The 13,546-nt window shown below is 42.3% G+C and overlaps 1 pseudogene; it reads right to left on the reverse strand.

Annotated features, from left to right (window-relative positions):
- Positions 1–6,382: 6,382 nt before the first annotated feature.
- On the reverse strand, positions 6,383–11,292 carry LOC136391484 (proteasome subunit alpha type-1 pseudogene; annotated as a pseudogene).
- Between the last annotated feature and the right edge of the window lie 2,254 nt (positions 11,293–13,546).

The following is a 13,546-nucleotide window of genomic DNA, read 5'->3' on the forward strand; positions in this document are numbered from 1 at the left end:
TCACTGTCCCTCAGACCGTTGGAGGGCCGGACTATAAAAAAAAAACTATGAACAAATTCCTATGCACACTGCACATATCTTATTTTAAAGTAAAAAAACAAAACAGGAACAAATACAATATTTAAAATAAAGAACAAGTAAATTTAAATCAACAAATTGACCAGTATTTCAATGGGAACTATGCTCCTCTCACTGACCACCAATGAAAGAGGTGCCCCTTCCGGAAGTGCGGCGGGGGCCGGATAAATGGCCTCAGGGGGCCGCATGTGGCCCGCGGGCCGTAGTTTGGGGACCCCTGGTATAGACGTTGCTAGCAGAAAGAATACTGGCAAACAATTGTGCTAGTTCACAAACTGAAGGGAAAGAAAACAGTGAGTGAACAATCAAGGTGCTCTGAGGAGAAACCATGTACCCACTTTAGCCATTGGCTCTTAAATTCACAAGTGGAAATTTCTTTAAATATTGAATGGCAGCTTTGCAAATGTTTATTGATAGTGAGCATTACAATACCAACCTTAAACCCTGACACTATTGTATCACCTCTCCCCCAGGGTCAACAAACTTTCTGTGGTGAATAGCTCTACTAATCCTGAAGCAGTTTCTATATCCCAGCCCATAACTTTCACCCTTGGACTTCAACCAGAAACATTCTTTCATTTTTTGTGATACTGCACCTGATAACTTAATCGGGAGAGCTATAATATGCAAAAGGATCCGCAAGATTTAGTGCTCCTTTGAGGACCTCTCTCTCAATGAGAGTCCTAAGCACTCTCCTATTCAAATGCAGGCTAAGCCTGATCAGGTGGTGGCACAGTGGATGGAGCATTGGACTGGGACGCAGAGGATCCAGGTTCGAAGCCCCAAGGTCGCTAGCTTGAGCACGGGCTCATCTGGTTGAGCAAGGCTCTCCAGCTTGAGCCTAAGGTCGCTGGCTTGAGGAAAGGGTCACTCGGTCTGCTGAAGTCCCCTGGTCAAGGCACATATGAGAAAGCAATCAATGAACAACTAAGGTTCCACAACAAAGAATTGATTGATGTTTCTCATCCCTCTCCCTTCCTATCTGTCTGTCCCTCTCTCTGTCTCTCTCTGTCTCTGTCACACACAAAAAAATGCAGGCTAAAATTAATTTCAACTAACTCGCTGATATTCTTGTGTCTAAATCAACCCAAATTAAAGATCTTCATGATGCACCAGACTCCTTATGGACTGAAAATTCTACCTAAATCAGTGAAGTTTTAGGACTGAATACATCAAGATGCATGTTGACATATTCAAACTCTATCCAAGTTGGCATAGTAACTTCTAAAAATAGTAGATAAAGAACTAAAACCAAGAGTTCAAAGCCTAATTTAAAAAACAACAACATCGTAACAGTACCAGTCCTTGCACTCTTGTCTTCCTAGTTAAGAACCCCAATGCCTGAGGATGTAGATTTGTTCCAGACCTCAGAGTCATAATATAGCCATTCGTACCTCTCTCTGATACTAAACCTAAAGACTTTTTTATTATTTATTTATTTATTTATTTATTTATTTATTTATTTATTTTTCTGAAGCTGGAAACGGGGAGAGACAGTCAGACAGACTCCCACATGTGCCCTACCGGGATCCACCGGCACACCCACCAGGGGGCGATGCTCTGTCCACCAGGGGGCGATGCTCTGCCCCTTCCGGGCGTCGCTCTGTTGCTCTGGTGCCTGGGGCAGAGGCCATGGAGCCATCCCCAGCGCCCAGGCCATCTTTGCTCCAATGGAGCCTCAGCTGCGGGAGGGGAAGAGAGAGACAGAGAGGAAGGAGAGGGGGAGGGGTGGAGAAGCAGATTGGCGCTTCTCCTGTGTGCCCTGGCCGGGAATCGAACCTGGGACTTCTGCACGCCAGGCCGACGCTCTACCACTGAGCCAATCGGCCAGGGCCTTAAACCTAAAGACTTTTTCATCATGGGGCTCTGTATTATGGACTCACACATTTGTGCTATGCTTTCTTTAGCAGTTCCCAGGTTAGACTGAGATAGTTAATCCTGCCTGTGCCTTCCTGGGAAAGTCAGCAACATGCCTTGACAGTTATGTTTCAGTCAGTTTCAATGAAGTGCCCTCCTATATTTTTTTCACAAGTCCCGGAAATTATTGACTTGAAGTTTCCCTACAAGTCTGGTCTTATCCTCTTTTTTTGTTTGTTTTTGTTTTTGTGGTGACAGAGACAGAGAGAGGGGCAGATAGGGACAGACAGACAGGAAGTTAGAGAAATGAGAAGCATAAATTCTTTGTTACAGCACCTTAGTTGTTCATTGATTGCTTTTTCATACGTGCCTTGACTGGGAGGCTACAGCAGAGTGAGTGACCCCTTGCTCAAGCCATTGACCTTGGGCTCAAGCTGGTGAGCCTTGCTCAAACCAGATAAGCCCGCGCTCAAGCCAGCAACCTCAGGGTTTCGAACGTGGGTCCTCTGCATCCAAGTTCGACGCTCTATCTACTGCGCCACCACTTGGTCAGGCTTACCCAATATTTGGATGATCTTTTATTAATTTCTAAAGAGGAGTTGAGCTTTTTCGATTTCATCCATCTTCTTAACAGTTTTAACTCAGAAATGACTTTAAGTTAGAAGTGTTAACTGCAGAAAAACAGCACCAGGTGTTAACCTTGGTTTACCCGCAACCTCAGTTCTTGAGTTCTGGCTAAGAGAAGAATTCAGAGCTAAGACTCAAATACAAGAGAAAGTTTATGTTGAAAGCCACAAAGCTACAAGTGAGATAGAAGAAATGGGCTCAGGAAACAAGTTACAGCAAAAGAAGTTCCCTTGGAGCTTGGAGGGGGTGGGGTGGGGAGAGAGTGCTCTGGGGGAAAGAAGGGGGTGGGGAAAGGTGAAGGCATGTTTCACAGAGAGGGCCAAGTTGGGTCCTCCATCCTGAGGGCTTCGTCTGAGGTCTCAGGAAGGATCTCAATAGACTATTCCTTAGCTTTCCTTGTGCATCTCCTCAGGATTGTGGTCTCCACTGATTGGTCAGTGCCAGGAAGTCATTAGTCAATGCAGCTGGTCCTGATGTCAGCCCTGGCATTGCTCTGCCTGGTTTGCTGCTTTTCTGGGTCTGGAGTTGAAATGCAGCTGAGGCCTAGATGTCATCTCCAGGGGTCAATGCATGAAAAGGGCTTGTAGTTTTGCCTGTTTCTAGGCAGCTGATGATCTTCGCCTTGGTGATCCTTTGTACCTGGTGACCCTCTCACCTGGCCCACCAATCCTGCTCTGCTCATACCTATAACTGCTTACTACAGGAGGACTGTTATAATTTTGTCAAAAGAAATTATATCATCTAGGAAAAGATTTACCCCAAGGAGGTAAATCCCTCACTTCGGACAGAGTAAAGGTCATTAAAAACTATCCAGGCCAGTCACTCAGGCCCTTCAGTCAACTTAAAGGTTACTGCAGGCCGTTAGTTCCCAACCATTCTAAAATTTAACCAAGTTATCAGTAATCAAAACTCTTCTTTGGGGAACTAAATATGAGCTGATATTTTATGATTTAAAATGAGCTTTTAAACATTTTCTTACACTGGGTCAACTTTAGTGTCTTAAAACTTTCTACCTAGTCACACATAAATAATCTGGACAAGTCCTGGGTATTTTGATTCAATTGTCTGATATTTATCAGAGAAAAGTTTCCTACAGCTTTTCTCTTGATCTGTTGGTTAAAGTCCACCTTCTAGTCTCAGAGTAATAGAGACTGCATCTAAATTAGTGAAGGCTACTGCTAACTAGGGTCTCCCTCAGACTTGTGGACCCTCACGATCTGGGTTGCTTACAGAAAAGACACTGTATTTCTTAGCAGGTGGCCTTACCTCTCATGAAATTCTATTACTTTTGCCTTCACACAATTCCTTCTCTGGCAGCAATACTTTAAATCTTGCTACTTTTCTTCTTTTACTAGAGGGGTAACTTAGGACTGTTTAACCTCTGTCCAAGAACAGTCCGTGCACTGAACAACTCTACGATACCCAGAATTAACCTTGTTTGCTGATAGGTCATATCTTAAGACGAAAACAGGCAATTATTAGTCTGGGTATATCAAAACAAATCTCAACTTACTCCCAGAATAATGATTCCTTTACTGAAGCCAGAGTCACCCAGAAGGCAGAACTCACCGTATTCACTGGGACATCTCAACTAGATAGAAGAGAGTTAATACCAATGGTAAGAGGTGGGAAATGTTTTGTAAATAACTAAGGATCATGATTGATCTCTATGGGAAGTAAAACAAAGAAAAATGGTCAAAAGATTAAGAAACTCTTAAGTGTTCTAATTTTTCTTAAAGAGGAAGAATGCCATACAAACAGAGGTAACATGAATGTTAAAGGACATAACCTACTTGGTCATGATGACAGACAGGCAACTCATAAGAGTCTGTTTCCACAATGCCCTAGAGGGCCAAATCTTTGGAAAGCTTTGAAGAATCTATTACAAAACACCAGGGATTTGCTCTAAAATCAAGGGAAGGGGTAGAACTCATTTATTTAGGAAAGCAGTTTATCAGAATTTATCTCATGACCCTCACCTCATCACTTCACTAATTCTCAGTCATTATCTTATAAACTTAGTTTAGCCCCAGTAAGTTCTGCATCTTAAAAGAACGGTCTAAGGCCCTGGCCAGTTGGCTCAGTGGGTAGAATGTCAGCCTTGTGTGCTGATGTCCCAGGTTCAATCCCCAGTCTGGGCACGCATAAGTGACCATCTGCTTCTCTCCCTTCTTTTTCTCTTTTCTCTTTCTCTTCTCTTCTCACAGCCAGTGGCTTGATTAGTTAGAGCATTGGCCCCAGGTGCTAAGAATAGCTCAGTTGATTTGAGCATGGGCCTCAGACAGGGGTTGAAGGGTAGATTCCGGTCAGAGAGCATGTAGAGGTCTATCTATCTCCCCTCCTCTCACTTAAAAAAATAAATATATACAAAATTTAAAAAAATCAAAGAGCAGCCTTAAACCACTTGAGTCAAATCCTCAAATCTTTTTAGTATTCTCTCCTCATTTTCTCTACTTGAAAGACTACCAAGACTTTGCCAAGATAGTCTCCTTTGGCGCAATAAATTTAATAAACTTAGCTTTATTTGCCCAACAGCTATTTCCAGGACTCTCCAACAAAATTCATCTTGTTGGAGTCACAAAGCAATATTGGGTTCCTTTAAAGATTATTTACTATTATTAACCAGAATGTCTAAATCTCTTTCTCAGAAGTGTGTAAAGACACTTTGAGAAGAGTATTTATTCTTAGAGCCTTTTAGTTCAGTTAATTGGTAAGATAATGTATGGAAATATAGTATATGCATAACGCTTAATGCTTAATAGAATTCCTGGCACACTACAGGTATTCAGTGAATGTTAGCTATATTATAAACCCCCAACTCCCTAGTCTTTTCTTACCTGGACCTCTGAGCAGTCTCAAAAATCCAGGTTAACTGTCTAAATTCCAAGCTCCGATTCATAGGTCATCACTGGTTTCTCATCTAGAGTTATTGGCAAAGACCATCTGCTTCTCTTCATCCCTTCCGGCATTTTCACTCTGTCCCCCTTTAGTCCCACCAGGAAGCTGAGGGAGTAATTCAGTTCTTTACATTTGTCCTTCTTAACACCCTTATATTGACTTTTTCTTGGGGAGCACTGACTGAGTGCAGGGCCTCTGTTTCAGGATATTTGATTTTAATAACAAAAAGCAAAAAATACTTGCCTCTTAAAATTGAACAGATTTCCTTTTCTGCCACTTTCCCCCCAAAAATGAACAAAGCTACCAACCTCTTAGGAAGCATTTTGGATGGGGTGTGGCTGAAGAGGGGAATCTTAAAGTTATAAGGTTAATAAAATCGGGAGTCGAGGAAACCGTCGTGGAGCCACAGGGCTCTGGTACCATGGACATAAAAGGCAATTTAAGAAGGGGAATGCCCAGGGAAGTTTTCCAAAATAACTCATACATCAGAGATCAAGAGACACCAAAAACACACCCCGGCATCTGCATTAGTTCCTAAAACTCTACTTTCTGAGACAGTATATCTTAAATGCCAACTCTGTGTTATAAAATTCAAATCTCTGAAATTTAAAAAGGAAACAGATGAAGTATAAATATGTGAATAAAACCTTCCAAGCCAAAAAAAAAAAAAAATGCTTAAGAGAGAGGAAAAAAACCCTACAAAGATGTTTACTGTGCCCTTTATAATTATTGGATGAGATGATGAGACTGGTGACGTCACTCGGTGAGGGGTTGAGCAGGGTGTTGTGTTTGTGTGTGTTTGAGGGTGCGAGGCAGAAAGGTTTACTGATGGGAAGTGATGTGCGGGTAAACGTTTGGCACCCAGCCAGGGAGGAGAAGGGGGCCCTCATTCATAGCATTGGCTGATTCCTGTGGTGTAAATCTACCCGTGGTGGCTGATGGCGGGCAATAGTGTGACATCCCTGAGCTCGGAGTTGGGAAGAGATGCACAGTAATACACACCATTATATGGTATTTCAACCATGCAGATATAGGAGACAAAAATAACCTCAGGAGCAGAGACAATAGTAAAATGTGGTCAAATAATTAAGAAGTGATAAATTTTGAGTATTTAGTACCTGCGTTTTTAACATAATTTATGAAGTTGTAAGTTCATAGATTTTACCGTTTAGTAATGGCTGTTTAACAACTGGTTGAGAAAAGTGAACATTTGGCTCCCGTGGGCGGCAGCAAAGCACCACTGGGCGGGGGGAGGGGGGGGGGGGCTGAGTGCGCTCCGCCCTCTCTGCTTTCCTAACAATGACGCACTTGCAGTTCTTATTGGCCGTGTGGGTTATTACAAACCTGAAGTGCATTGCCCACTCACTTTTCCTAACAAAGACCTCATCTCTAACATGTGTGGTCCCGTGGGGATGTGGTCCCACTGAATCTCAGTTTAGGGCAACAGTTGATCTCTCCGGGTGGGTGGGTTAGGGGCGGCCAGGTGGACTCTCCTAGTGAGCACTCTTCCAAAGGGGCATTATTACCTCCAGGATCTGAGCACTGGGAGGGGAGGCAGGAAGGAAGCTGACACTATTATTACTGCAGCCAACTTTCAGGACTTTTTTTGAAATGATCTGTGCAGGAAAAGAGCAATGGCACTTTTCTCAGAGTGATGTGGACCAGGTTGCTCAATTAAATTAATGTCCCAATTCAAATAGTTCAAATGACTCACTTTGTAGGAACAGCCAATTTGTCAATATTAAAAAAAAACTATTACCTCATTAAAAAAAACTCAAAAAGTATTGCTTAAATATTGTGAGTTATAAATCCCATCTTGGCAGAAGACATATTAAAATGCACGGAGGTGTCATTGGAGCCTCACTAGCACTGTGTTTAGCTGTCCGGCCATATTTTCCAGGATTGTTAGGGGAACCTCTTTTTAACTATTTACATTTGCAATGACCCTCTTCCCAAGTAAGGTTACAGCCTGGGGGGTCACAATGGGTGGAAGGTATAGGCAGAGACTATTTACATCAGCAAAAGGAAGTGCTTTCTCTCAGAGATGTCTGAATGTGGAATGGAGTGCTGTTTCCAATATTCATCAACCACTTGGTGAGGACAAGGACGGTGCAGAGCAGATTCAAACATCCCAAAACTGCTCCGGAAAGATCAGCTCAAAATGCCCTCTTAACCCAGATAGGCTTTTTGTTTAATCAGCTTCGGAAAGCTGCATCTCTTTTCAGAGGTTTAGGAGCACTCAGTGCATGAAACCAGCGTGTCTAACGTACACCCACAGAGGAGCTTGCTCTGTGGAGATCTGTAAGGTTCTTGGGAAAATTTACTCTGGGTGGGTTTTCATTACAGACCATGAAGCAGTCATGTCCCAGTAAATCACAAATTGTAGAAGTAAGCACTTCAAAGCTCCTGTTAATTATAATTCAAGGAAACAGTGATTGTTTCAAGATGCTGCTTTTGGATTACACTTAAGTATATGTCTAGGGTCTCAAGTAGGTGACAAATCACATGCATTTCCAGGCAAACCCCAAGTGGTAGCAAATACAAAATAAATCTAGATTTAGGCAAGGAGACTTTATCTAAAAGAATTATTGCAAACAAGGTGATGGGGGAAATGATTGTAATGAGTCTAAGGGCATCATTGCAAGATGCTCCAACCTTGAGATCTCCAAGCATCTCAAAGATAAGACAGAATACGGCTGCTCTATTACAGAGAGGAATAGACAGGCTAGAGTGAACCGGGTGTGGGGGAGTGGGCTGAGCTGGTGATAGGTAATCAGACAGTTAAGCAGGGAATGTTTTATCCTGAGCTCAGCCTAGTCTCAGGAGAGATGTTCTGGAGGGGCTGCGTGCTGACTCAGCAACTGCAGGAGGTTATTTACTTGGCCAGACCCACTTCCTCACCATAACGTAGGTGCAAATACAGAGCTTGCCAGAGGTCATTTCTGAACATGGCTGACTCTGATCTTCCAATTACAAATGAGAACTCAAGTGTTTATAAAGTCTTCTTTCAAGTTGGTATCTTTAAAAATAGGTGCAAACTAGCTCCGGCCAGATAGTTCAGTTGGTTGGAGCATCATTCCAAAGCTCAGAGGTTGCCCATTTGATCCCTGGTCAGGGCCCATACAGGAACAGATCGATGTTCCTGTCTCTCTCTCTCTCCTTTTCTCTCTTGCTAAAATCAATAAATAAAAAAATTTTTTTTAAATAGATGCAAACCAAAAAAGAAAAAAGTGCAAACTTACTTTCTGCAATATGGTTATCTATTTAAGTAAATAATCACTAATGCATTTAATAAAACAACTTTTAAAATTTTGCTTTATTATTATTATTTTATAACACTGGAGCATAGTACAAACTACTGATTTAGATGCTCTGTGGAAGGGGCCCAGCGATCGGTGTTTCTATAGTAAGCCCTCCAGGTGACTCTGATTCACGGAATCAGAGCTTCATGGAAGCTGAGGACTCGGATGGAGCACCTGAGCATACCTGCTTTGATGTCACATTGCCTGGGGGTGAATCCTGGCTCTATTTATTGGCTGTGACCTCTTAGGTCTCATCTGTCATCTCACAGTCTTTGAGATGAGGATTGTGTTTTAGGGAGCAATGAGTCAATCAAAATATGTTAGAACGCAATGAATGCCGGGCATTTGTCTGTTAGCATTATCTGTCACTGTAGTATTATTATTATCATAATGTCTAGACTCAGTCTCCAACTTGTCTGCTTGGTGCCTAGGAGAACCTGTTCGCAAGCAGCTCACAGTCCAGCAGGGAAAGCAGAACACATCATTTTAATATAATATGTTAGGGGCAAAGAAAAATGTCTCTCGATACAGAAATAACATTGGGAGGAAGAGAGTTTGGGGAGACAATTTAGGGACCCTGCTAGCTTCAGTCAGAGGTCAAGGGAGGTCACTGGTAATTTTTTTTTGAGGCTTCTGGTAGAGTAAAAAGAAATAAACTTTAAAAAAGTCTGGCATAGATGTTATGCAGTCATATTTTGAAGTCCAGAGGCTTCAGATTAGAAGCTGAGTGTTGGCACTGTATGGTCTTTGGCAAATTAACTTGTCTCTGAACTTTGGTTTCCTTATCTCCATACAAATCTCATAACTCAGGTATGTGAAGAACTAAATGAGGTGATATATATAGAACATTTAGTACATAGTGCTTAATATGCCTTAGCTATTGTTTTTATTCTGCTAAATTTGGGGCATTGCCTCGGCCTTCTCTGTGCTTCTACTTCTTTATCTATACAGTGGGGACATTCACTAATCCGTATCATATAGCAGCTGAACACACTCAAAGAGACAATAGCTTTGAATGCTTTTTAAAACTAAAAAGCTTTGTCTAAATGTAACAACTTTTAGTGACCATTCTACAGATTAAACATGCAGTATTCTTTTTTTTTATGATAAAGTGATTTTATTTCACAGTTGCCTTGAACACCACAAAGATATTATGTTCTTCAGATAAAAACATTGGTACAGCTTGACCAAGTGGTGGCAAAGTGGTTAGAGCACTGGCCTGGCCTAGGACACTGAGGACCCAGGTTAGGAACCTGGTTGTTGGTTTGAGCACAGGCTGACCTGCTTGAGTGTGGGGTCACCAGCTTTAGCAAGGGTGGGGGGTCACTGGTTTGGCTGGAGCCCCCCGGTCAAGTTAAATATGAGAAAGCAATCGATGAACAACTAACGTGCCACAACTATGAGTTGATGCTTCTTATCTCTCTCTCTTCCTGCCTGTTTGTCCCTGTCTGTCTCTCTCTCTCACTGGCTTACTCAATTGCTAAAAAAAAAAAAAAAAAAAGAAGAAAGAAGAAAAACCACATAAGTACAGATAACTATACATTCTACAAAATGATTATATATAATAGATGTTCTCAAAGGAAAATGCATCCCATTACATAGTTTCAGAAAGTGGCTTGGAAAAAAATCTGGACTGATTCCTAAGACATACCATCCCACCATTGCATCTTTTGATTCAAAGTATAGATTATTGTCACCAGTACATGTTCCCATATTCTTACCCACTTGGTAACACACATATAGACTGGGGATTATCACCTGATGATCCAATGGTTCATCAGCCTTTTCTGCAGGTTTATCAGCAGGTTGAGCGGGCCGTGCTTTTCTCTGTGGTTTTTTTTGCAAGATCTTCCAGGAATGGAGACACATTACCATTATCATAAATTGTAAACCCCAAGTCTTTGCCAATAATTCCAATGGAAGCAACATTTGTAGTTAGCTCCCATTCTGTAAGAAGTGTCTGTGCTTAACCAGTTCATTCAAACTGTACTCCATAAACTCAGACATATGTCTCTCCAAGTAAGTATGAGCTGATTGGGGATGGGCTCCAATGGACAGAGCTCTGCAGTCAAATAGTTAGCAGATGGACAGGTTTGGAGAATATGAAGACCCATATAATCATAACCGGCAATATAAGTCCAATACAATACCATATGGTCTTTGGCCATATCTTTGCATTGGTATCTGGGTCTTGCTTCCAATTAGAGACACAGTAAGAGATCTGTCAAATACAAATCTGGAATCCAAACACTCCTGGCGCATAAAATTACATAACAGTCTACCATAAGCAGTAAGTCCCACAACTGAGACACCAATATGGTTGTCACCATGGAGAACTTTTTTTCTGATGAGTTGCAAGTGCTGACCGTGTGCTCTTCAATGAAACCGACACTGCATGGGCTTTTGATTTCAGACCAACTGTGACCGAACCTGGTTTGACAGCTTCCATTGCATATTTAATTTGATAAATCCTGCCCTGAGGGTTCCAGACAGAGACATCATTGCCATACTGATTGCAAAACATGGTACCGACTCGTGCCTGGCTGTCGCTGCCTGCAAAGCTGGGGGTCCAAGAGCGTGGCCCCATGCAGTATCCTTCTGTAGCACTTTAAATGGAATGTCTTTCTCTTGGGTTAAATTTGAACATCCTGGCCCTGGCCGGATGGCTCAGCAGTAGAGCGTCGGCCTGGTGTGCGGGGGACCTGGGTTCGATTCCCGGCCAGGGCACATAGGAGAGGCGCCCATTTGCTTCTCCACCCCCCCCCCTTCCTCTCTGTCTCTCTCTTCCCCTCCCGCAGCCAGGGCTCCATTGGAGCAAAGATGGCCCGGGCGCTGGGGATGGCTCCTTGGCCTCTGCCCCAGGTGCTAGAGTGGCTCTGGTCGCGGCAGAGCGACGCCCCGGAGGGGCAGAGCATCGCCCCCTGGTGGGCAGAGCATCGCCCCTGGTGGGTGTGCCGGGTTGATCCTGGTCGGGCGCATGCGGGAGTCTGTCTGACTGTCTCTCCCCGTTTCCAGCTTCAGAAAAATACAGAAAAAAAAAAAAAATTGAACATCCTTTGCTGCTACAAGGGATCTAAGACTCCCAATAGCTTCTTTAGGTGCTAGCTCTCACCTTTAATTCTTATTCCTTCATTGTTTTCTCCTCACAATCATCCACCAAAGCGGGGTCCTTTGTTTTATTCCCCCCTCTGTCATGGTTCCCTTTTATTTATTGCTGATGTGCTGTTCTTTGCAGGCAGACAGTTGTCTTTTCCCGAACCATCTGTCATAAGTGGGGAAGGAATATTTACTACTTAAGTGAAAACTGGGTCAGAAGTCATTGGAAAGATCTTGAGGAATAAAATATGGTTTAAAATGTTAATTTATATGTCTTACAAGCGGAGTTTTCCGATTGAGGTTGAATTTAGAAATGTTCCCTGACTTCTGAACTTTCTCATCCTTAACGCCCTTTGTTTCTGTAGTTGTATTGTCAGTCTTTTGTTCTTGATTTTTGTCCTGGTTGTTTTTTGCCTTAGCTCCTTGGGAGGTCCAAGGACATAGAAATTTCTTGGCCACCAAAGGCTCGCAGCAGGGTAGCAGAGACAGGAAATGTATTTCATTGCTAGCTTTTTCTTAAAGAGTGAAATATTACAAAATTTCTTTCTGGGGTCAAGAAGTCCAAGAGAAGAGAAAAGTAATTTAAATTAAGATAATTTACATAGAGGTTCTTGCATTATTACAATAAACCCCAGGAAATAAAAAAGCTTTATATGAGCTCTACTCAGATCAACCATTTTCTTTAACAATAAAAATTTCTTGGGAGATTCTGGGTTGTGGAGATGTTTTAGTGAGTGTGACCTTTGGAGTTTGTTACCTCATTTGTTGAAGAGGTAAATGCTTGTTAAGTCCTACACAGAACCATCCCTGCATGATTTTCTCTATTAATCAAGCTTGAACTTTACTAGTTAAGTTTTACCCTTATATTATGAATGATCCTTTTATAGGTAACATTAAATGCCTTGTCAATTTTTTCAAAACATAGTTGCAGGAATTCTCCTGGATTTTAGGTGGTTTGGTTTACTTAGCTTTCATAATATTTTATAATAGTATTATGTTAGAAAATCATGTTCTCTCCTTTCCTATTCAGTAATATTTCAGCTCTAACATTGTGATGACTTTTGCTAAAATGTGACTCTAATATACAGTTTGGTATTTGCTTAACAAATGCATGTCTCTAGACATATGAGATACAAAAATAAAAGGAATGATCACACAAAATGTTATAAGTTCTACTGAAGGTCTGTCTCCGTGATAGAGATGGCTCCTGAACTTTCAATATTTGTCTATATTTGCACATGGATAGGTCCTTCTGGTGAGTAACAGGTAGACCCAGTTAAATCCCAGCACTGCCCTATTTTGCTGTGTCAGTTTTCAACTTGGTTCTGGCTTTTTTCATTATTCATCCCTATGGCAGTCCTTCCAGCTCTAACATTTTACGATTGTGGAGGATGCCTCAGCAAAATTACTAAGTAATTACTTCAAATTGTAACGCTCTCTCTCCCTCTCTCTTTCTCTCTCAATGAAAGGAGGGAAAATAGAGAGACAGACTCCAACATGCACCCCGACCAGGATCCACCCCAACCCTTCCCAGGCCGACGCTTGGACCAGCAGAGCTATCCTCAGCATCTGGGGCTGAAGCTCAACTGAGCCCTGGCTGCCAGAGGGGGAGAGGGAGGAGAGGAGAAGGAGAGAGAGGGGAAGAGAAGCAGATGGCCACTTCTCATGTGTGCCCTTATCAGGGATTG

The sequence above is a fragment of the Saccopteryx leptura genome, chromosome 2 (assembly GCF_036850995.1).
Source record: "Saccopteryx leptura isolate mSacLep1 chromosome 2, mSacLep1_pri_phased_curated, whole genome shotgun sequence".
Taxonomy (NCBI): Eukaryota; Metazoa; Chordata; class Mammalia; order Chiroptera; family Emballonuridae; genus Saccopteryx; species Saccopteryx leptura.